The 21,984-nt window shown below is 37.9% G+C and overlaps 1 protein-coding gene and 1 long non-coding RNA gene across 4 annotated transcripts in view; both read left to right on the top strand.

Moving 5' to 3' along the window:
• Positions 1-21,984, top strand: part of MRPS28 (mitochondrial ribosomal protein S28) — a 111,317-nt gene that overhangs the window by 323 nt on the left and 89,010 nt on the right. The gene's annotated exons all lie outside the window — the stretch shown is intronic.
• LOC132014110 (uncharacterized) lies at positions 63-10,366 on the top strand. 2 transcript variants are annotated; one of them, XR_009403215.1, is made up of 2 exons: positions 63-140; positions 10,128-10,366. It is a non-coding gene; the product is annotated as an uncharacterized LOC132014110 (long non-coding RNA). The 2 variants fall into 2 exon arrangements; XR_009403216.1 differs by lacking the exon at positions 63-140 and adding an exon at positions 8,549-8,605.

Here is a 21,984-nt window from a genome sequence, read left to right as displayed (position 1 = left end):
TGGGTGGTGTGGGAGTCGGGGCGGAGCCTGGGGTAGGGGTGGAGCTAGGATCTGGGGTGTGTCTTGGCCCTGCGGCGGGCTAGTCCGAAGAGAGCTAGGGGTTGGTGTTTTTCTCCATTTGTGGTACTTCTGTGCGGCAGGTACGTGCTGGACCTGCGTTGTCCGCACTCCTTTGCGCCCATCTTCCTGGGTGAGTGCTGGACGGGAAACCAGCAGGGAGCGCTGCCCGTGAGGCGGTCTGGGGCGACTCCTGGGTCTCAGAGACGAAGTGGACTCACACCGGGGAAGGACGGGGTCTCTGCCGGCTAGTTTTTTAGACCCAGGAAGTTCCAGCATGGAGCTTGGCGTCTGGCGTGCAGCGCTCTTTATAAACACTTAATTCAGTGAATAGTTGAAAGAGAATTACTGTCTCTGTGAACTTGAGCAGATGAGTTAACCGGTCAGTGCTTTGCTTTCCTTTTCTGTAAATGACAAAAAAAAAAAAAAATTCCACATGTTTCAGGCGATACTTTGTAAAAATAGGGTAGAATTACTGGATAAGTGAAATGGAAGAGATCGGCATAAATAGGAGTCACAGTTTTTTATTAGATTCAATAGACATGAAATTGGATGTTTGGCAGTGTTAAATTATATAAAAATAAACGCTCTCAATTTCTATACGCATTTCTTTGGAGACCAGCACCCAACAGTTCAGAGCCTGGCAGTGTCCTGGATTATAGAAAACTACCAGGAATTTAGTAGTAATTGTTAATAGTTACTAATGGCAAAACTTTCCTAAAATCCAAGGATTAGAAGAAGCCCGTTTTATTAGTTTTCTATTTGCTTCCATAACAAGCTACCACAAGTTTAGTGGCTTAAGACAACACAGGTTTATTATGTTTAGTGCTGTAGGTGAGAAGTCTGATTGATGTGTCAGTGGGCTCCAGTCAAGGTGTTGGAAGGTTTTGTTCCTCTCTGTAGGTTCTGGGTGGGATCTGTTCTTTGCCTTTCCAGCTTGTAGAGGATGGATGCGATCCATGACTTACTGCCCTCCTATCATTTTTAAAGCTAGCAACAGTAGATTGAGTCCTCACATCATATCAGTCTGACCTCTCTTCCAGTTACAAGCCTGTTGTGATTACTTTGAACTCACCCAGATAATGCAGAATAATCTCCCTGTTTTAAAGTTAACCGATTAGCAACCTTAATTCCATGTGCAATTTAATTTTCCTTTGTTATGGAAGGTAACATAATCACAAATTCCAGGGATTAGGATATGGACATACTGGGAAGGGGGGTGCACTTTTGTCTATCATACCTGAGAAAATCATAAAATTCTAAAAGGATGCTGGTGACTGACCTGAAACTGACTAATAGATGGATTTAAATTCATCCTTGGTGGATGTGAAGATTAAGTGTGGTAAAGTAGGAAATGTATAAATATAATTCACATTTGCCTTCCCCAAAATACATTTATAGGTAAGGGTTTTCCTTATTTCTCATCTTCCAACATTTCTCACTTACACCCCTTCCTGCATGCTTTATTACCACATTCCAGACACATTCAGAAACTACCAGAAAATAATTCTCAACCGCTGAGTTAATTGTGGCAAGAGTGAAATTACAACATCATAGGTAGACTGTTTGAAACGCCATATGGCGATCATACTTGGGGGTTTCACATGGTTAAAAATGTTTGTTTACTGAAGGAAACAACTAAAGTATTTGAGCATGATCTGGATTCCATTGCCTTCCTTTCCCTTTGGTTTTTCCAAGAGGAGGCTGGAGTGTTTCTTGGAAGTCCAGCACAGCTCTTAGAATTGTTCATTCCAGTTTAGACTGAGTAGAGTCTCTCCGAGCACTTTTTCTTTTCCTAACACAGTTTAGAAAACATTATTTACGAGATGGAGGTTAAATGTATTTGGTTATGGGGTGCCTGGGTGGCTCAGTCAGTTAAGTGTCCGACTCTTGATCTCAGCTCAGATCATGATCTCAGAGTGAATTCGAGCACCAAGGTGGGCTCTTCTTTTAAAAAAAACAACAAACATATTTGTGACTTGCGGTTCACATATTCAAGATTTTTCAACTTTACTGTTTAATGGAAGGAAGGAAAATTCCCTGGAGTGGAGGGTGTCGGGAGGCTGGGTTGTAGTCTTCATTCTAAGAGCTCTTAGCTTTGGAACATTTCCAGTTATGTGGAAACCTTTACTCATTCTTAATTGATGCCACTGACTCCAGTGGTCATTATACTCAGTGGACAGAGTTAACTTCCCAAAGTTGGACTGTGTAATCAGACTTAATGAGATGCTCTTTTTTGCTTTGCTTGAGAATCTTATAAGCCCTTCTTCACACTGCCTACAAGATTAAATACACATCTCTCCATTACCAGCCTGCTGCCATTCAGGACCCAGTCAGTGCAGCCATCTTACCCATTAATTTTGGGCAAGTTAATTAGCCTATCTTAGTTTGCTTTCTTATCTCAAAGTGGGCATAGTACTCTGGGGTTATGGTGGAGTTTGCATGAAATAATACATTTTTTTAAAAAAGATTTTTTATGTATTTGACAGAGAAGGACACAGTGAGAGAGGGAACACAAGCAGGGGGAGTGGGAGAGGGCGAAGCAGGCTTTCTGCTGAGCAGGGAGCCTGATGTAGGGGTCAATCCCAGGACTCTAGGATCATAACCTGAGCCGAAGGCAGACACTTAACCACTGAGCCACCCAGGCACCCTGAAATAATACATTTGAAATTGCTCTCAGTCCAGGGACTGCTGCAGAGTAAGCTTTAACTTAGTACATTTTAGCTTTGTGTCCTCAGCCATTTCTCCTCCAGTCTCCTGTCTTCAAGGAATAGTTTCACAGAGAGAGATGCTTCCAGGATTGCACAGTTCTTTGAATGAAATCCCACTGCTTTCCTAAATAATTAATAAAAATTAAACTTTAAGTTAAAAAAAATGTACATGCCATTCTGTTTTTTTCTAATTTAAGGTCATTTGTGATCATTAGTATGTTAACTTGTGGTTCCTGAGTAACATGTGCATACTTCAGAATAAAGCTTTTCCTGGCTTTTTACCCCACTAGAATATAAATTTCAAAGGGTAGAGACCTTGTCTGTCTTGTTCTGTTATATCCCCAGCACCTAGCACAGTGATTGACCTTTAGTGGGCACTAATAAGTGTTTGCCAAATGGGTGAATGAGTGAATAGTACACATAGTGCATATTTGAACTTCATTGTACCTGGGCTGTCTTTGTTTTCCTTCTATATTTTTATTTAAATTCTAGTTAGTTAGCATGTAGTGTAGTATGGCTTTTAGGAGGAGAATTTAGTGACTCATCACTTACATCATTACAGGTGCCTGCCTTAATAGCCATCACCTATTTAATCCATCCCCTACTCACCGCCCTCTATCCACCCTCAGTTCTTTATCATTAAGAGTTTCTTATGATTTGCTTTCCCCTCTCCCCTCTTATTTTCTTCCCTTCCCACACATTCAACTGTTCTGTTGCCTAGATTCCTAATGAAATCATTTGGTATTTTTCACTTAGCATAATACACTCTAAACCCATCCTTGCAAATGGCAAGATTTCATTTTTTTTTTTTTTTAAAGATTTTACTTATTTATTTGACAGAGATCACAAGTAGGCAGAGAGGCAGGCAGAGAGAGAGGAAGGGAAGCAGGCCCCCTGCTGAGCAGAGAGCCCAATGTGGGACTCGATCCTAGGACCCTGAGATCATGACCTGAGCTGAAGGCAGCGGCTTAACCCACTGAGCCATCCGGGTGCCCCAATTTCATTGTTTTTGATGGCTGAGTAATATTCCACTATACCACATCTTTATCCATTCATCAGTCATTGGACTTGGGCTCTTTCAGTGGCTTGGTTATCATTGATAATGTTGCTATAAACATTGTGGTGGATGTATCCCTTCCTATCTGTAATTTTGTATCTTTTGGGTAAAAACCTAGTAGTGCAGTTGCTCAATCAGTAGGATGGTTCTACTTTTAAGTTTTTGAGGAAGCTCCATTCTGTTTTCCAGAGTGGCTGCACCAGTTTGCACCCTCACCAACAGTGTAGGAGCCTTCCCCTTTTCTCCATATTCTTGCCAACATCTATTGTTTCGTATGTTAATTTTGCCTGGGTTGTCTTTGAATTGAGATGTGTGTTATTGCTCACAAACAGTTGTATAGCTAAGAATAGTACATATTTTAGCATTTACATATTAGCATATCAGTTAGGTGTGCTTGTCCAGAATAATAATTGAGGAAGAAACAATTTTAAAAGTAAAGAAACTGAAAATACCAAATTAATTTTAATTAATTAAAGGGTTTATTGGAGTTTTTAGTGGTTTTCTGACTTATATTTATGATGATTAATATGAGCAGTTGAGAGATGTTAAAAGAGATTCAACTTTATGAAGAAACTTCCACTTTTTGAAGTTTCTGGATCTAATGAATTGGAGAGTATCTTGAGTTTACAAGATGAATGAAGTTCATCTTTGTTGTATGGTCAAAATTTTTGAAAAAGTATAAAAATAATATTTGCTTACTGTAAAAAGAAAGTTCAAGTAGCATTGAAGATTATAATGGAAAATGTAAACGCCTCCCATTCCTTTTCCTCACTTTTCAGGCTGGAGAATGTATTTGTTTTGTTTTTGTTTTTGTGTTTGTTTGTTTGTTTCTTTTTTTTATTTTTGAATAGCAAATGAGATCATAGGGAATAATTTGAAAGTGTTTTTGTTGTTGTTGGTGGTGGTTTTTTGGGTTTTTTTTTGAGAACGAGAAAGCAAGGGAGGGGTAAAGGAAGAGGGAAAGAGAATTTAAGCAGGCTTTTTCCAGTGTAGAACCCAACATGGGGCAGGATCTCATGACTCTGAGATGATGACCTGAGCCAAAATTAAGAGTCAAATACTTGGGGTGCCTGGGTGGCTCAGTGGGTTGGGCCTCTGCCTTCAGCTCGGTTGTGATCTCCTGGTCCTTGGATCGGCCCCACATCCGGCTCTCTGCTCAGCGGGGAGCCGTCTTCCCCCCCTCTCTCTGCCTGTTCTCTGCCTACTTGTGATCTCTGTCTGTCAAATAAATAAAATCTTAAAAAAAAAAAAAAAGAGTCACACGCTTAACTGACTGAGCCACCTTACAGGCACCTGTAAAGATTTGATTTGATTTGATATGATTTTTTAAAAAATTTATTTATTTATTTGAGAGAGAGAGGAAAAACCGTGGAGGGAGGGGCAGAGGAAGAGGGAGAAGTTGACTCCCTGCTGGGTGCAGAGCCTGTCAGGGGGCTCCATCCCAGGACTCTGAGGTCATGACCTGAGCTAAAGTCAGACACTTAACTGAATGAGCCTCTCAGGGGCCCCTAAAGATTTTATTTTTAAGTAATTTCTACATCCAAACACAAATTGGTTGGTACTGTTTTGAATTATATTATTCCTGTAGAAGAGTATAAGCTCTGGACTCAGTTTTGGTTTGGATCCTGGTTCTTTCGTCATTTACTAGCTGTGTTTTCTTGGGAAATTACTTAATATCTCTATATCTTCTTTTCCTTTTTCTTGAAAAAATACTTTTTCATGAGGTTGTTATGAGATTAAATGAATTTATTGTTTAAACACTTAGCATAGGGGCACCTGAGTGGCTCAGTGGGTTAAGCCATTGCCTTCGGCTCAGGTCATGATCCTGGAGTCTCGGAATCGAGTCCAGCATCGGGCTCTCAGTTCTGCAGGGAGTCTGCTTCTCCCTCTGACCTTCTCCCCTCTTATACTCTCTCTCTCTCTCAAATAAATAAGTAAATAAATATCTTTAAATAAAAATAAATAAATAAACACTTAGCACAAATGCCTGCTGCTTAGTAAGCACTCAGTATAGTTTAGTTGCTATTCCTGAGAGTTGCTGCTTTTAGGTAAGTATAACTAGGAATATTTTCCTTATTATATATGTGTAATGTATATTACACATTATATATATATATAATTATTATTACCTCATTGAAAAAAATTTGCTTGGTATTCCATGGTATGGATGTAGCATAATTGATTTAACCAGGCCTTCATTAATGAGCTTCTAGGTGGTTTTCTGTTTTGTTGTTCTTTTTTTTTTTTAAATACAGACTGTGCTGCAGTGAGTATTTACATATTTTTTGCATGCTTATGGGATATATGCTAGATCGAAGTATCCAGGCAATTGAGGGTGTTTTTATTTTTTTTTTAAGATTTTATTTATTTATTTGACAGAGAGAGAGAGTGAGAGAGGGGACACAAGCAGGAGGAGTGAGAGAGGGAGAAGCAGGCTTCCCACTGAGCAGGGAGCCTGATGTGGGTCTCGATCCCAGAATCCTGGAATCATGAAGGCAGACACTTAATGACTGAGCCACCCAGGAACCCCCAGTTTGAGTTTTGATAGACAAACCTGTTTGTACCACCTCCCTCTTAGAGCACATGACAATGCCTGTTTCCTCACCTCTATCCATGTGGGATATTTTTTTCCCATGTGGGGTATTTATGGATATTGAGCTGTCAAAACAAAATACAGAAATTGGGAACTAGGGTTGTTATTCCTCACCACTGATACCAACTTGTGCTTTTTAAAAATTAATAATTATTTTAATTAACATATAATGTATTATTTGCCCCAGGGATACAGATCTTTGAATTGTCAGGCTTACACACTTCAGAGCACTCACCATAGCATATACCCTCCCCAATGTCCATAACCCAACAACCCTATCCCTACCCCCCCACTCCCAGCAACCCTGCGTTTGTTTTGTGAGATTGAGTTTCTTTTGGTTTGTCTCCCTCTCAATCCCATCTTGTTTCATTTTTTCCTTCCCTATCCCCCAAACCCCCCACTCTGCCTCTCAACTTCCTCATACCAGGGAGATCTTATGATAATTGTCTTTCTCTGATTGACTTATTTCGCTAAGCATAATACCCTCTAGTTCGATCCACGTCGTTGCAAATGGCAAAATTTCATTTCTTTTGGTGGCTGCATAATATTCCATTGTATGTATGTGTATTCCATTCCATAATATTCCATTGTATGTGTACATATACATATATACACATACATATACATATGCACACACACACACACCACATCTTTATCCATTCATCTGTTGATGGACATCTAGGTTCTTTCCATAATTTGGCTATTGTGAACATTGCTGCTATAAACATTTGGGTGCATGTGCCTTTTCGGATCACTACATTTGTATCTTTAGGGTAAATATCCAGTAGTGTGATTACTGGGTCATAAGGTAGCTCTATTTTCAACTTTTTGAGGAACCTCCATGCTGTTTTCCAGAGTGGCTGCACCAGCTTGCATTCCCACCAACAGTGTAGGAGGGTTCCCCTTTCTCCTTATCCTCCCCAGCATCTGTCATTTCCTGACTTGTTAATTTTAGCCATTCTGACTGGTGTGAGGTGGTGTCTCGTGATTTTGATTTATATTTCCCTGAAGCCGAGTGATGTTGAGCACTTCTTCATGTGTGTGTTGGCTATTTGGATGTCTCTTTGCATAAATGTCTGTTCATGTCCTCTGCCCATTTCTTAATTGGATTATTTGTTCTTTGGGCGTTCATCTTGTGCTTTTTATGAAAATAACTGCATTTTCACATTTTTTTGACTTCATAATAAGCAAATGCTCTAAATTTGAACCATAAAATAGACTTATCCTAACAAAATACTACCTTTATGACATATATTTTGGGGCTCTATGTAATTTTTATCTATGCATGGTTTCTGCTCAAAAATTTTTCTGTGTGGAAATAAATAGTTCACTGTTACCCAAACAAATCATTGTTTCTTTATCTTTGCTCTTTCCCCAGGAATTAGTTTCCCTGCCTGCAAATTCTATTATAAAAATCATCTCTTCCATTAGGTGTTTATTGTCTCATTAACCAGACGAAACTCCTTTCGAATGTCCTGAAGCTTTGTTTTATATTCCCTTTATGGTACACACACAACTCTTAAGTTATATTGAAGTCATTTAAGAACTCGTTCTATCCTGTGTTTTAGATTGTAGTTCCTGGAGATCAGGGATCATTTTTTATTCACCCTTTATATACGTTAGGGGTTGGATATATATTTGTTGATTTATATTTGTTGATTTATATTAGTATTAAGCCTGTACATTTATAATATCTTGGTTGGCCAACTACTGGATTTAACAATATATATGTATAGTCAACTATATAGGTTGAAATTTTACCTGTTGATTTCATTCTTATCCTTAGAGTGCTGACTTCAGTGTGTGTATGCGCACCTTGGAAGTAAGTGATTCTCAGTACGAGCCAGGCAGGTTATCCTCCAGAGGAAACTTCCCCTGCAGACAGGAATTTAATGAAGGCTGTTCATCATGAAATACTTATCCTAAGATTTCACTGAATCTACTAGCTAAAGGAATCTCAAATTTAAATGACCTGAAATGCCATTGTTTGGTATGCGGGTTTGTAGGTGCCATATTCATTCCATGCTCACTTACCCATTTCTGTTTTTCTTTGGTTTATTACCTTTATTACTGGTTTACACAGCTATCTCTTCAATTAGTTTTTTATTTGTTCGGTTTTTCAGGGTAGGGACCAGTTCCTCTCACTTTTGTAACCAACATAACACATTCTTATGTTTAGAGGACTAGGTAGGTATGTGCTAAGTATATTTTTTTAACTTAGATACTTTTCCCTCTTTTTTAAATTTAAATTTAAATTTTTAATTTTTTTATTTTTTTAAAGATTTTATTTATTTATTTGACAGAGAGAGAGAGAGATCACAAGTAGGCGGAGAGGCAGGCAGAGAGAGGGGGAAGCAGGCTCCCTGCTGAGCAGAGAAGCCAATTCGGTGCTTCATCCCGGGACCCTGGGATCATGACCTGAGCTGAAGGCAGAGGCTTAACCCACTGAGCCACCCAGGCACCCCCTCTTTTTTTTTTTTTTAAAGAAATACTTTAAAACCTCTGATGCTCTTGTGTCACTTAGACAATAGAGATTTGTAAATGTGTTAATAAGTCAACTGAAGCTCTGCAATAGCAGATGACCTATTTTATAGCCACAAGGTGGCAATAGTTGAGCAAATAATTGGTTTTCTGCTTTGTGACTAATACTCTTTCTTAACGGTAGAGGGTAGCATATGACTTTTCAGCACATTGGAAAATGGTTTGCAAGGCACTACACAGTAGAACATTTTATTCTTTTAAGATAGAGAAAATAACATTTTACTATTTTAGTTTATGTAGAATACTGGTGTTACAAGACAGTTTATAGTTTTATTTTAGCAATATATTAGGTTTCATGCAGATTTTTAAAAATGTTATTTTTCACTTTTTCATGGATATTTCTTATTGATATTTTTTATTTCAAGATGCTGGAATGTTCCAGAAGGCAGAATATATGAATCAGATATTTTATCCTTTCAGAACACTAGAAAAATCCAACATAAAGCTTATTTAAAGGATTTGTTTTAATATGAAGGGGAAAATTCTTATTTTTAGTGTAAGTTTTAAGCCTACTAAGTTCATATAGTAGCAATATTCTACAGTTTTATTTAACTTGTTTTCTCACTATTTTATATTGACAACTTTAAAAATTATCCTAATGCTTTAAAAAGGAATTATGTAAAAGTATGTTGAAAAATATTTATGGTTTTAGCTGTGGTGCCAGCTGGTTTTTACATTATGAAATTCTAGGTGAGTTATCCCTAAGTTTGTAAGAAAAATCTTTTGAGGTCTTAGTTTCACAGTGGAGTCTTAACATTTTCAAAGCATATTTAAAGAAAATTACCAGTTAATATAAAAATGTTAAAAAAGTGAATTGAGGTAGGTATAAATCTCTAGGGAAAAGTCAACATCCGTAATATAAATAATACTATACATTTCCTAAAAGAAAAGATAAATATAATCTGAATATATCCTGTAGGTATTTTGTTTCATGGATGGTCATATGATATGATCATACCCTGTGAGAGTCTTTTATGACTTCCCAAGTCAGTATTAACTTAGTGAATCTTTATTAATCAGAAATCTCCATTCTTTTAAGGTGTTTGGGTTTTATTTTTCTTTTAAAGATTATATTAAAATTTCCTCTTTTAATTATATACTAATTTAGAAAATGTTTTAAAGTGTTTTTTAAGACTTTATTTCTCCTTTTTTTTTTCTTTTTTTAAAGTAGCTCCATACCCATTGTGGAGACTACCGTAGAGCTTGAACTCAGCAGCCTGAGATAAAGACCTGAGCTGGGATCAAGAGTCGGACATTTAACTGACAGAGCCACCCAGTGCGCCAAAGAGTTTTTTATTTTAAGTAATTTCTCACAACCCCAAGATCAAGAGTCACATGCTGTACCAACTGAGCCAGCCAGGCGTTCCTGTAGTGTAATACTTTTAATAAAATGACTATGCCCCTTAAGTTTGTTTTTATCTGTTGGCATTAAATAATAAAGGAAATAAAGGAAACTATCATAGTTGAGTGGAACGTGGTTTGTAGGGATTTGGGAATAAAACTAAACAGTTGATTCTTTTTGGGTTTTGCCTTGTTTTTTTCAAGCATTCTGTTCTTGGCCACTGGCAGATAATGAATGGTGGACTTCATTCTCAGAAGTCAGCAGTTCAGCAGCTCCTCTCTGGTCAGTTACCCAAATTGAAATGTTGGGTTCTATCAGAAAAGATATGTGTACACTAGTGCACAGTGTTTATCCCAGAGAGATGAAAACTCATGTTCATATAAAAACTTGTACATAAATGTCCATAGCAGCTTTATTTGTAATAGCCAAAAACTGGAAATAGCCCAAGTGTTCTCCAGCTGTTGAATGATAAAGCCAACTGTGGTCCATCCATACTATGGAATACTACTTAGAAGGAAAAAGGAACAAACAATACACAGAACAACTTGAATGACTCTCAGGAGTGTTATGCTGAATGAAAAAAGCCGGTTTAAGACTGTTAGTGACATTCTTGAAATCCCAGAATTATTGAGATGGAGAAGAGATCAGTGGTTGCTAAGAGTTAGAGGTAGGGGTGGTGGTCAGAAGGAAGATGGGGAGTTACAGAAGGGCAACACGAGGGATCTGTGCAGTGAAGGCACTGTCCTGTAACTGTGGTTAATACGTGAGTCTTCACATGGGATAAAGTTGTGAAGAACTAAATATACATACAAGTAATTGCATATAAAACTGGTAGAATCTGAATATTATTGGTGAATTGTATCAATGTCGGTTTCCTGGTTGTGGTATCTTATATGATCTTAGATGTTAACCTTGAGAGAACTGGGTAAAAGGTTGGAAGGGATCTCTATGTATTATTTCTTTTAATCACATGGGAATTTACAATGATCTCAAATAGAAAGTTTTTTTTTTGTTTTTTTTTTGTTGTTGTTTTTAAAGATTATTTCACTAGTCTGCCAGGCCCAGCACTGGTAAGATCAGTGAATTCCATAGTCATGAGCCCATTATCACACATCATTTCTTATAAAATGATTTCTTTGGTTAGAAGCTGCTGTGTAGAATACCAGGACAATGAATAAGGGAGTCTCTAAGTCTTGACCGAAGCTTTGTGGGTAGGAAAGGCAAATCTATATTTAGAGTAAGTGTTTATTCCAGTGATCATATATCACTGTCCTTTCGATATAGAATGGCCCACTGTAACCTGCAGCCAGGTAGCCATATGATAATTTCAGGGAATGATGCTATATTGGAAGCTTGCTATTGGTCTCTCCTGTTGGCAGATTGGTCATTTAGCAGTGGCTATAGCTAAATCAGTATGAGTCAGTGTTTCTGAATGTTTCTGAATCCATGTGTAACCTCCATCATAAAAATTCAGGGACTTGCCACCTTGGTGAAATTTTTCATTGGCTAACAGTCTGGGACATGTTGAGATACCCCCTCTACCACTGAGACAGAAGCACATCCCTGCTGCTGAGCGGCTTTTATTTTGAGGCCATTTGTGGGGACAGGAATAGCTGGGGAAGGAAATTGGCATCCATAGGACCGATTATCATCCCCTGATTATTCACATTCCTTCTGCTGAAGAAATCATTACATGTGACTGATTTATTTTCTCACTCTGCCCATTCAGGGAAAACCGTCCACATATCTCTTTCCCAGACCTTGTCTTGTCATCTATTTCTCATTCATGTCCCTTCTAAATCCCTGACCATCCAGCAAAATCATTAGTCACTTTACACAAATTACTATAGGTCTGTATTTTAGACTGTCTTTCCTTCCAGGCAAAGCCATCAAGTACACTGCTCACAGTTCTGCCCACTGGGGGGCTGTTCTTTTACCACTGTCCTTCAGGACCGCTCCAACTCTGCATTATGATTCGCCTAGAGAGGTCTGGCAAAGTCTCCATTCTACATCTCTTTCTGCTACAGAAACTTGAAACACTACCACATCTGCCAGGTCATAAACCCCAAGTGATAGAGTAGCTTGCCTGGTAGTCTGGGCCTATTGCAGAGCTTTGTCTTCTTCTGAGCACCCCCCTCAAAACTGGCTGCTTTTTGTGTTACTTTGGTGAAAGGGTTGGAGAAGAATGTCCAAATAAGGTATTTGTTGCCTCCAAAATCCAAAAAGACCCAGTAAGTACTGTGCGTTGTTCTTAGTGGGAAAAATGGGCATCTTGACATGTCCCAGACCACTGGCCTCCTAGGAATTTCACCAAGGCCCAGCATTTTTGTGAGACTTACTTCCCACCCTCCGGAATACATGTGTCTAGAGTAGTTGCAGTTTTCTGCTTCCGGGTCCAATAGGTTTGTGTGACACACCAACACAATATCCAGTGGAATGAAATGGCAAAGTCCTTGTCGACCAGTTTGACACAGAGCTGGTGAATTGGTATAACCCTGAGGTGTGTAGTCTTTATTAGCAGATCTAGAAAAAGAAAGCATTTTTCAGATCAGTTAGTACATACCAGGTGCTGGGGGATATTTGATTCCCTCCAGCCTTGAAATCACATCTGGATCAACAGCTGCAGTGGGAGTTACCACTTCATTAAGTTTGTGATAATAAATTGCCATTATCTAGGACCTGTTGGTTTTCTACAGGGCCACATAGGCAAGTTAAGTGGGGATGTGGTAGAAATCACCAGCCCTGTATCTTCTAGGTCCTTGGCACTAATCCTTGCGGTGCCTCCAGGAATGTAGTATTGCCTTCAATTTACTTGTACTTTAGGTAGGAGAAGTTCTGGTATTTTCCACTTCTCCTTTCCTACCTTAATAGCCCTCACTCCACAGATTAAGGAACTAAGGTGGGCATTCTGCCAGCTGCTGAGTAAATCTATTCCCATTATGCATTCTAGAACTGAAGAGATAACCACAGTGAATTCAGGGAATGGGCCTGAGCTCAAACTCCCATTAATCATATGACTCCTCCTCCCACCCACTCCCCCTCTCCCTCGCCCCGCCCCCACCATAAGCCTCTATTCTGAGTGGAAGCAAATTGAGTCTTTAAGAGTCTTTAAAAAAAAATTTGACAGACAGAGATTACAAGTAGGCAGAGAGAGGCAGGCAGAGAGAGAGGAGGAAGCAGGCTCCCTGCTGAGCAGAGAGCCCAATGCGGGGTTCTATTCCAGGACCCTGGGATCATGACCTGAGCCGAAGGCAGAGGCTTTCACCCACTGAGCCACCCAGGCGCCCTTGCAGTGCATTTTTTAGCAGATTCCTGAAAACATGTTTTGACCATCGAGTTTGTTAAACATTGGAACATGGGTAACAGAAAAGGGTGGTGCCTTGGATAGATGGAAATTGATTTCAGAAATGTCTTTTTAGAATAGTCAGGAAATACATCCATCCTATTTATTTGGCTTCCAGGAACTAAGATAATATATTCATGTAAACTTTTTTAATAGTGAACATAGCAGATATCTCCTTTTCTGTCTCAAAGTAGAGCAAAGAAGACAAACATTTGATAATTGATTTTAAATGTGATGACTGTTATTAAAGAAGTTGCATAGTACTACAACTAGAAGATATAATACTAAGTGAAATAAGTCAGAGAAAGACAGATACCGTATGATTTCACTTATGTGGAATTTGAGAAACAAAACAAATGAACAAAGAAAAAAGAGACAAAAAACCCCCAAACAAACCCAGATTCTTAAATACAGAGAACAAAGTGGTGGTTGCCAAAAGGGAAGTGGGTGGGGGTGGGGAAAACAGATTTGTGGGACTAAGAGTACGCTTACCATGATGAGCACTGAGTAACGTATAGAACTGTTGAATCATTACATGGTGTACCTGAAACTAATATGGCACTGTATGTTAATTATACTTCAATTAAAAGAAAGAAACTGTATAGGATCTTAGAACATGACATTTAATTCAGTTTTAGAAGTGTCTGATATCCCAGAATGGTTGAAAGTACAGTTCTGTGTATATATCTCCATGCCTTATCTTTTGGTCAGGCAACTTCTGTCTTATTAGAAACCTTTAAAGCATCCTTTGGTCCCAGATTGTGTCCATCTCTCCACTTGCCTCCCAGCATCTGTGAGGGTGTGGCTCAAGCTCATATCAGAGAGAGGGACAGACAGCCACTGATTATCCAGCCTCCTCCTGTAATTCCGTTTCTCCCTGTTGAACATAATTATTCTTCTGCTACTATGGTGTATCTCTATTATAGAGATTTCTAAACTTTTTTTTTCCTTATCATGCCTCTTCACTAAGAAATCGTTGAGCAGGGGCACCTGGGTGGCTCAGTGGGTTAAAACCTCTGCCTTTGGCTCAGGTCATGATCCCAGGGTCCTGGGATCAGCCCCACATCCGGGCTCTCTGCTCAGCAGGGAGCCTGCTTCCTCCTCTCTTTCTGCCTGCCTCTCTGCCTACTTGTGATCTCTGTCTGTCAAATAAATAAATAAAATCTTAAAAAAAAAAAGAAAAGAAAAGAAATCGTTGAGCATATGTTCCAATATGTACTAGGAATTTGTCCTCATTTATAATGTTTATTACTTTAGAAAATCCTTTTTATATTGTAGAATATTTAAGAATTCCTATTAATAAAATTTTTAGTTATCAAATCCATTTTTTTTCTTTTACAAATGAGAAGACAAATTTAAGACCTACAAGTTCCTCAAGATTTTTTAGCTATTTATTGGCAGAGTTGGTCATAAAACTGAAGTTTCTTGAGTATTTCTGTTATTCTGCTGTATGTTTTCTTTAAGTTTTAAAATAATGTCCTATCTACTTTTTAGCTTCCAAAGCAGCTTGCATTTAAGAATCACTGTTTAGCCATATTATGTAGTTTTGAATAGCAGGTATGGTACTTGCCTGTAAAGTGTGGTAGTTGGACTAGTTGATATTTCATGTTTCTTTTAGCACTAATAGCCTCTAATTCCAAGCTATACATTAAATGTCCTCATATGCATGAAAGTTATATATAGTTAATATACATTGAAGCTTTAATGCAAATGACAGTACAAACAAAAGGTTGATACCCAGGATCTATAATGAACTCCTCAAACTCAACACACACAAAACAGGCAATCATATCAAAAAATGGGCAGAGGATATGAACAGAGACTTCTCCAGTGAAGACATACAAATGGCTATCAGACACATGAAAAAATGTTCATCATCACTAGCCCTCAGGGAGATTCAAATTAAAACCACATTGAGATATCACCTTACACCAGTTAGAATGGCCAAAATTAACAAGACAGGAAACAACATGTATTGGAGGGGATGTGGAGAAAGGGGAACCCTCTTACACTGTTGGTGGAAATGCAAGTTGGTGCAGCCTCTTTGGAGAACAGTGTGGAGATACCTCAAGAAATTAAAAATGGAACTTCCCTATGATCCTGCAATTGCACTCCTGGGAATTTACCCCAAAGATACAGATGTCGTGAAAAGAAGGGCCATCTGTACCCCAATGTTTATAGCAGCAATGGCCACGGTCGCCAAACTATGGAAAGAACCAAGATGCCCTTCAATGGACGAATGGATAAGGAAAATGTGGTCCATATACACTATGGAGTATTATGCCTCCATCAGAAAGGATGAATACCCAACTTTTGTAGCAACATGGACGGTACTTGAAGAGATTATGCTGAGTGAAATAAGCAGAGAGAGTCAATTATCATATGGTTATTTGTGGAGGATAACAAATAGCATGGAGTACATGGGGAGTTAGAGAGGAAAAGGGAGTTGGGGGAAATTGGAAGGGGAGGTGAATCATGAGAGACTATGGACTCTGAAAAACAATCTGAGGGGTTTGAAGTGGTGAGGCGGGTGGGAGGTTGGGGTACCAGGTGGTGGGTATTACAGAGGGCACGGATTGCATGGAGCACTGGGTGTGGTGAAAAAATAATGAATACTGTTATGCTGAAAATAAATAAATTTAATTTAAAATAAATAAATAAATTTTAAAAAAGAATACATGGACTTCACATCCTAGATTTTTTATAATAAGTAATACAAAGAAAAATTAGTCCTATGTAGAAATTATTAGTTAGCACTTGATATGTTTATTTTGAAGAACTAATATCTCTATATAATGTCACTGTAAATGTGTAAATTTATGTTAGTATGTACATAAATATGTGTACCATTATTTCTTTTTAAAAAAGATTTATTTATTTATTTTGGCAGGGTATGATGGGGGTAGAAGGGCAGAGGGAGTAGACACTCCACTGAATGTGGAGCTGATATGGGGGCTCGGTCTCATGACGCTGAGATCATGAGCTGACTGAAATCAAGAGTCTGATACTTAACCGACTGAGGCACCCAGGTGCCCCTTTGCACCGTTATCTTTAACTACCTATCAGATAGCCAGTATTCCCTGAAATTCTATGGGTATCATGAACTCATATGTGCAAAACTAACTAACTCTGTTACTGTACTGCTCTTACACCTCATTCATGGCTGCCTTTCTGCCTTACTTTCTGTAGCCAGTTGGAGGTCAAACATCTCCTGTGCTATTTGGTAAATGTCTCTTTTTTCCTTAGGCTATATTCCTATGGCCACTGCTTCGGTGTAAGTCCTTTATCATCTCTATCCTAGCTAACTGGAGGAGACTCTTAATAGTTCACTTTTCATTTTCCCTCTCTCTCTGGTCCATCTTATATACAGCTATCAAAGTTTTCTTTTTAAAACAAGGAACAAGTACTGTTACCCCATTAATGGCACACCTCTTTTGAATCCAATGCCACTTAGCCTACAGTACAAGACTCTTTACAACGTAATGTGAGGGTAAAAGTTGTTTACAGCAAGTTTTTGGCCCCTAATGTCCGTTATCATGTTGGCATAACTCTGTATTCCCTACCATTTTACATATTTTTACATCAAGGTTCGAATAGAGCCTGGTACATGACAGGCACTCAATACTGAACACATTTAATAAAATAAATTAAAGTGATACTGTTTGCTATATTTGTAATCCCTTCACCTTCCCCCATTCCACCAGGACAGTCCTGTTCAACTTTTAGGCCTCAAAGGGAAAAAATGGTACAGTAGAATAACAGGGATACTTAGGGAATCTGAATTCTGTGACTAATTCTTAAAGGAAACAGTCACCTCTAAGGTACCTGTTTTATCTATTACAACTTATAGCTTTATAGAAATATTTTCCATAACCAGGGTTAGACTGAACTCCATGGTATACCCAGTGGGTGACTGTGTGTCTACAGCCTGTGCTGTCTGCATCAGCATAAAAGGAGTTCACAATGTTGTCAATGTGGATTGAGGCTACATTTATTATTTTTAGACAACATTTGACAAGTAAATGAGGAATTCAGAAATGGTTCTTGATTATGATTTTTGAAGGAGAGCTTGTCTGATTACTTGACATAGCATCCAAATAGAATAGTAAGTGTACAATTTAAAAACAAATTCAGGTTAATCCAAGGGTCTTAGGCTTGTGGTAAAATTATTTCACTTACAGAAAATACATTGACTTCTACTGTGAAATGAAGCAAAAATAATGGAACATAAGACAGTATTTAAAATTCAAACAGTATTTGAATTTAAAATCTCTTTTAAAATATAATTATTCATACCCTGAATAGCCAAAGCAATCTTGGAAAAAAAAAAAAAAAAAGAACAAACCTGGACACACCAGTCTCTGGTTTCAAATTATATTACAAAGCTATAGTAATCAAAACAGTATGTTATGGGCATTAAAAACAGACAGACCAATGGGACAGAATAGAGAGCTAGAAATAAACCCACACATAGATGTTTAGTTAATTTATGGCAAAAGAGACAAGAATAAACAAGGGAAAGGGATAGTCTCTTTAGGAAATGGTGATGGAAAACTGTACAGCCACATGCAAAAGACTGAAACTTGACTACTGTCTTTCAGCATACACAAAAAAGTAACTCAAAATGTATTAAGGACTGTGAACCCATAAATCTCCTAGAAGAAAACATAGGTGGTAGCCTCCTTGACATAGGTCTTGGTGATAATTTTTTGAATTTGACACCAAAGGGAAAAACAGCAAAAGCAAAAATAAACAAGTGGGACTACATCAGACTGAAAAGTTTCTTATAGCAAAGAAAGGAAACCATCAGCACAATGAAAGTCATCCTACTAAATGGGAGAAAAATATTTACAAGTCCTATGTCTGATAAGAGGCTAATATTCAAAATATATAAAGAACTCGTATAACTCAATAGCATTCTAAATTCTAAATAGACATTTCTAAATTCTAAATAGACATTTCTCTAAAGAAGACATATGGTTGACCCACAAGTATATGAAAAAATGCTCATCATAGTCAATCATAAGGGAAATACAAAGCAAAACTACAGTGAGATATTGCTAGCTATTATCAAAAAAATAAGAAATAACAAGTGTCGTGAGGATGTAGAGAAAAGGGAACCCTGTACACTGTTAGTGGCATTGTAAATTGCTACAGCCACTGTGGGAAAAAAAAACGGCACAGAGGTTTCCAAAAAAACATTAAGAGTAGAACTACCATATGAGCCAGCAATTTTGTTTCTGGTGTTTATCTGAAGAAAGTAAAAACATGAACTCAAAAAGATGTATGCACCCCCATGTTCATAGCAGCCTTATTTATAATAGCCAAGATATGGAGACAGCCTAAGTTTCCTTTGATGGATAAATGAAAAAACTGTAGTATGTATATGTACAGATACATATACATATTGTATACATATATGTGTATGTATATATAATGGGTATTGTTCAGTCATGAAAAAGAAGGAAATCTTGCCATTTGCAACAACATTGATAGACCTTGAGGGCATGATGCTAAGTGGAATAAGTCAGACAGAGGCAGACAAATATGTATGATCTCACTTACATGTGGAATCTGAACAAACAAAAAATAAAAACAAAGCTCATAAGAAAAAAAGCTCGTAGATACAGAGAACAGATTAGGAGTTCCCAGAGGTGGGATGGGGGGTGGGGGAGTGTATGGGGTCAGAAGCTACAGACTTAAAAAATAGGTCAAGGTAATGCAACATGTTGACTATAGTTAATAATACTGAGTCATATATTTGAAAGTTCTAAGAGACCAGATCTTAAAAATTCTCATCACAAGAAAAAAAATTATATTGTAAGTATATATGGTGATGGATGTTAACCAGGCTTATTGTGGTGATCATTTCACGGTGTATCTAGATAACACATCATTATGTTATATACCTGAAACTTTTATAATGTCATCATATTATATGTTGATTGTGCTTCAGTATAAAAATAATTATTCATAATTTTATGAAATTTCTGTTTTAATTGGACCATGGCTTCAACTGAAAGTCTTCCAAAGGTGGTGGTGGGAGAGAAAGACGAGGAGGAGGAAAAGGAAGGAGAGAGAGGAAGGAGGGGCTGTCAACCACCGAAGTGGGGTGATGAGAAAGCAGATTATAGGAAGAAGAGGAAAAGACCGTCTTTGACTGCAAGCAGGATGAGACCCAGAAGCTGATACTCTCCTTTGTCTTTGAGCAGTGCTCTTTTCAGCTACTCTGGTCAGAGCCTTTATGGGTGACATAGTGGCTCCTAGTGGAACTTTACAGTAGCAGCTCTTGTCCCTGCTGGGTTGGTGTGACTCTTTGCGCTACCTCTAGAGGGCAACTCATAGCCTGTGCCTGCGTAGAGTTTGTTTTGCCCTTGGCTCCCTACAAAAAGAGCTATTTTTTTTGAGGTGCTTAAGTATCTTTAATATACTCTGTGGAGTTCTAAAACTAGTGGTATGGCTGAAAGCGTAATATTCCTGCTACCTTTTCAGCTTTTTTGGCATGTAGATTTGTTTTTGGTTTAGGTGAGCACTTGGGTGCTCAGGATTCCTTCCCAGTGAGTTTTGACTCACTGAAATCTGTCACGATAACCTTCCTGCGTCTGAGGTACTTGGCATCAGCCAAATGTTTTGACTTTCTTTTCTTTTGACTTTCTTTTTCTTGAGGCAGAGGTCATAAGTTTTTGGTCTTTGGGTCAGAGTTTGTTTTACCAGATTGATAAAGTAAAAGGCTTTTTAAATTTTTATTTTTTAAAAATATTTTATTTATTTGTCAGAGAGAGGAGAGAGAGAGTACAAGCAGGGAGAGTGGCAGGCAGTGGGAGAGGGAGAAGCAGGCTCCTCGAGGAGCTGGGACCCTGATGTGGGGCTTAATCCCAGGACCCTTGGGTCATGACCTGAGTTGAAGGCAGGCGCCTAACTGACTGAGCCACCCAGGCATCCCTAAAAGGCTTTAAAAAAAAATAAACATGGCAAAATTGGGAATTTTATGTTCATACGTGGATTTCTGGCTTTTCTTGGAGAATCAAAAGATGTGGCAGCCCTGGACTCGATTTGCGGCTGCAGCTGGAGCTGTCGTGGCTCTGCCTTTGAGACTGGTGCATATTCTGCTGCTCACCACATCCCCACCCAGCCTGGCATCTGAGTTTTTAATCCTTGGAGTACTACATCCCTTAAAAATGAGTCATAAAATGGTTGTATAGTTTATAAAGAAAGCATACTATCAAACTCTTAATAATTCTCCCTGAAATAATAGATGTAAAAGTTATTCCAAATACGTGATGTAGGTAGATTAAATTGTTAGTATTCTTCTGTAATTAGCTCTCACAAACAGAAACTTAATAGTTCCCTTAGTTTGAGCCAGAGAATGCACATACGACACCACACACAAATTAAAGACAAGTAGAAGGTATAAGTCTGTACTCATGGATTTCTGAAAAACCATGTGTTTGGAAAAAAATTTGTAAGTTAAAAAAAAAAAAAAGGAGTCTGCATTATAGGTTCAGTCATACCTCAAGTACATTCAATATGTAAAAAGACTCCTAGAAAATGAGCAGCACAAAACAAGAAGCTATTTTTCCTTTGAAATTTTGCGTTAGGAAAAAGAAGAAAATTATAACAAAACTGTTTAAAAATACTATATAGCAAGAACTCATGTTCATCCTGGTAATTGAAGGATCCTTAATCACTTTTATCTTAATCTGTATTTAAACAACAACAACAAAAAAAACCCCCTTTTTTGGGCTATTTTTTATTGAAGTATAATTAACATACAGTGTCATATTAGTTGGGGTATATGATATGAGTCAGCAGTTCTGTACATTAATGCTCATATGATAGGTGTACTCTTAATCCCCTTGATCAGTTTCACTCATTCCTTCCCTCTCCTACTTCTCCCTCTGGCAACCACCAGTTTGTTCTCTTTATTAAAGAGTCTGTTTTTTTGTTTGTCTCTTTATTTGTTCATTTGTTTATTTTGTTTCTTAAATTTCATATATGAGAGAAATCACGAAATTCCACATAAGAGTGAAATCATCTGATAATTGTCTTTCTTCTTCTGACTTATTTTATGTAGGATTGTATGCTCTAGGTTCCATCCATATTGTTGAAAATGGCAAGATCTCTTTTTTTTTTCTTTTGTAGCTGAGTAATATTCTGTTGTATATTTATACTACATTTTCTTTTTCCATTCATTTGTCACTGGATACTTGGGTTGCTTTTGTTGTAAATAATGCTACAGTAAACTTAGGGATGCATGTATCTTTTCTAATTGTTTTTCATTTTCTAATTGGTTAAAATGCCCAATAGTGGGATTAATGGATCATATGGTAATTCTCTTTT

This window comes from Mustela nigripes, chromosome 3, assembly GCF_022355385.1.
Source record: "Mustela nigripes isolate SB6536 chromosome 3, MUSNIG.SB6536, whole genome shotgun sequence".
NCBI lineage: Eukaryota > Metazoa > Chordata > Mammalia > Carnivora > Mustelidae > Mustela > Mustela nigripes.
This window is presented reverse-complemented; position numbering and strand designations above follow the sequence as displayed.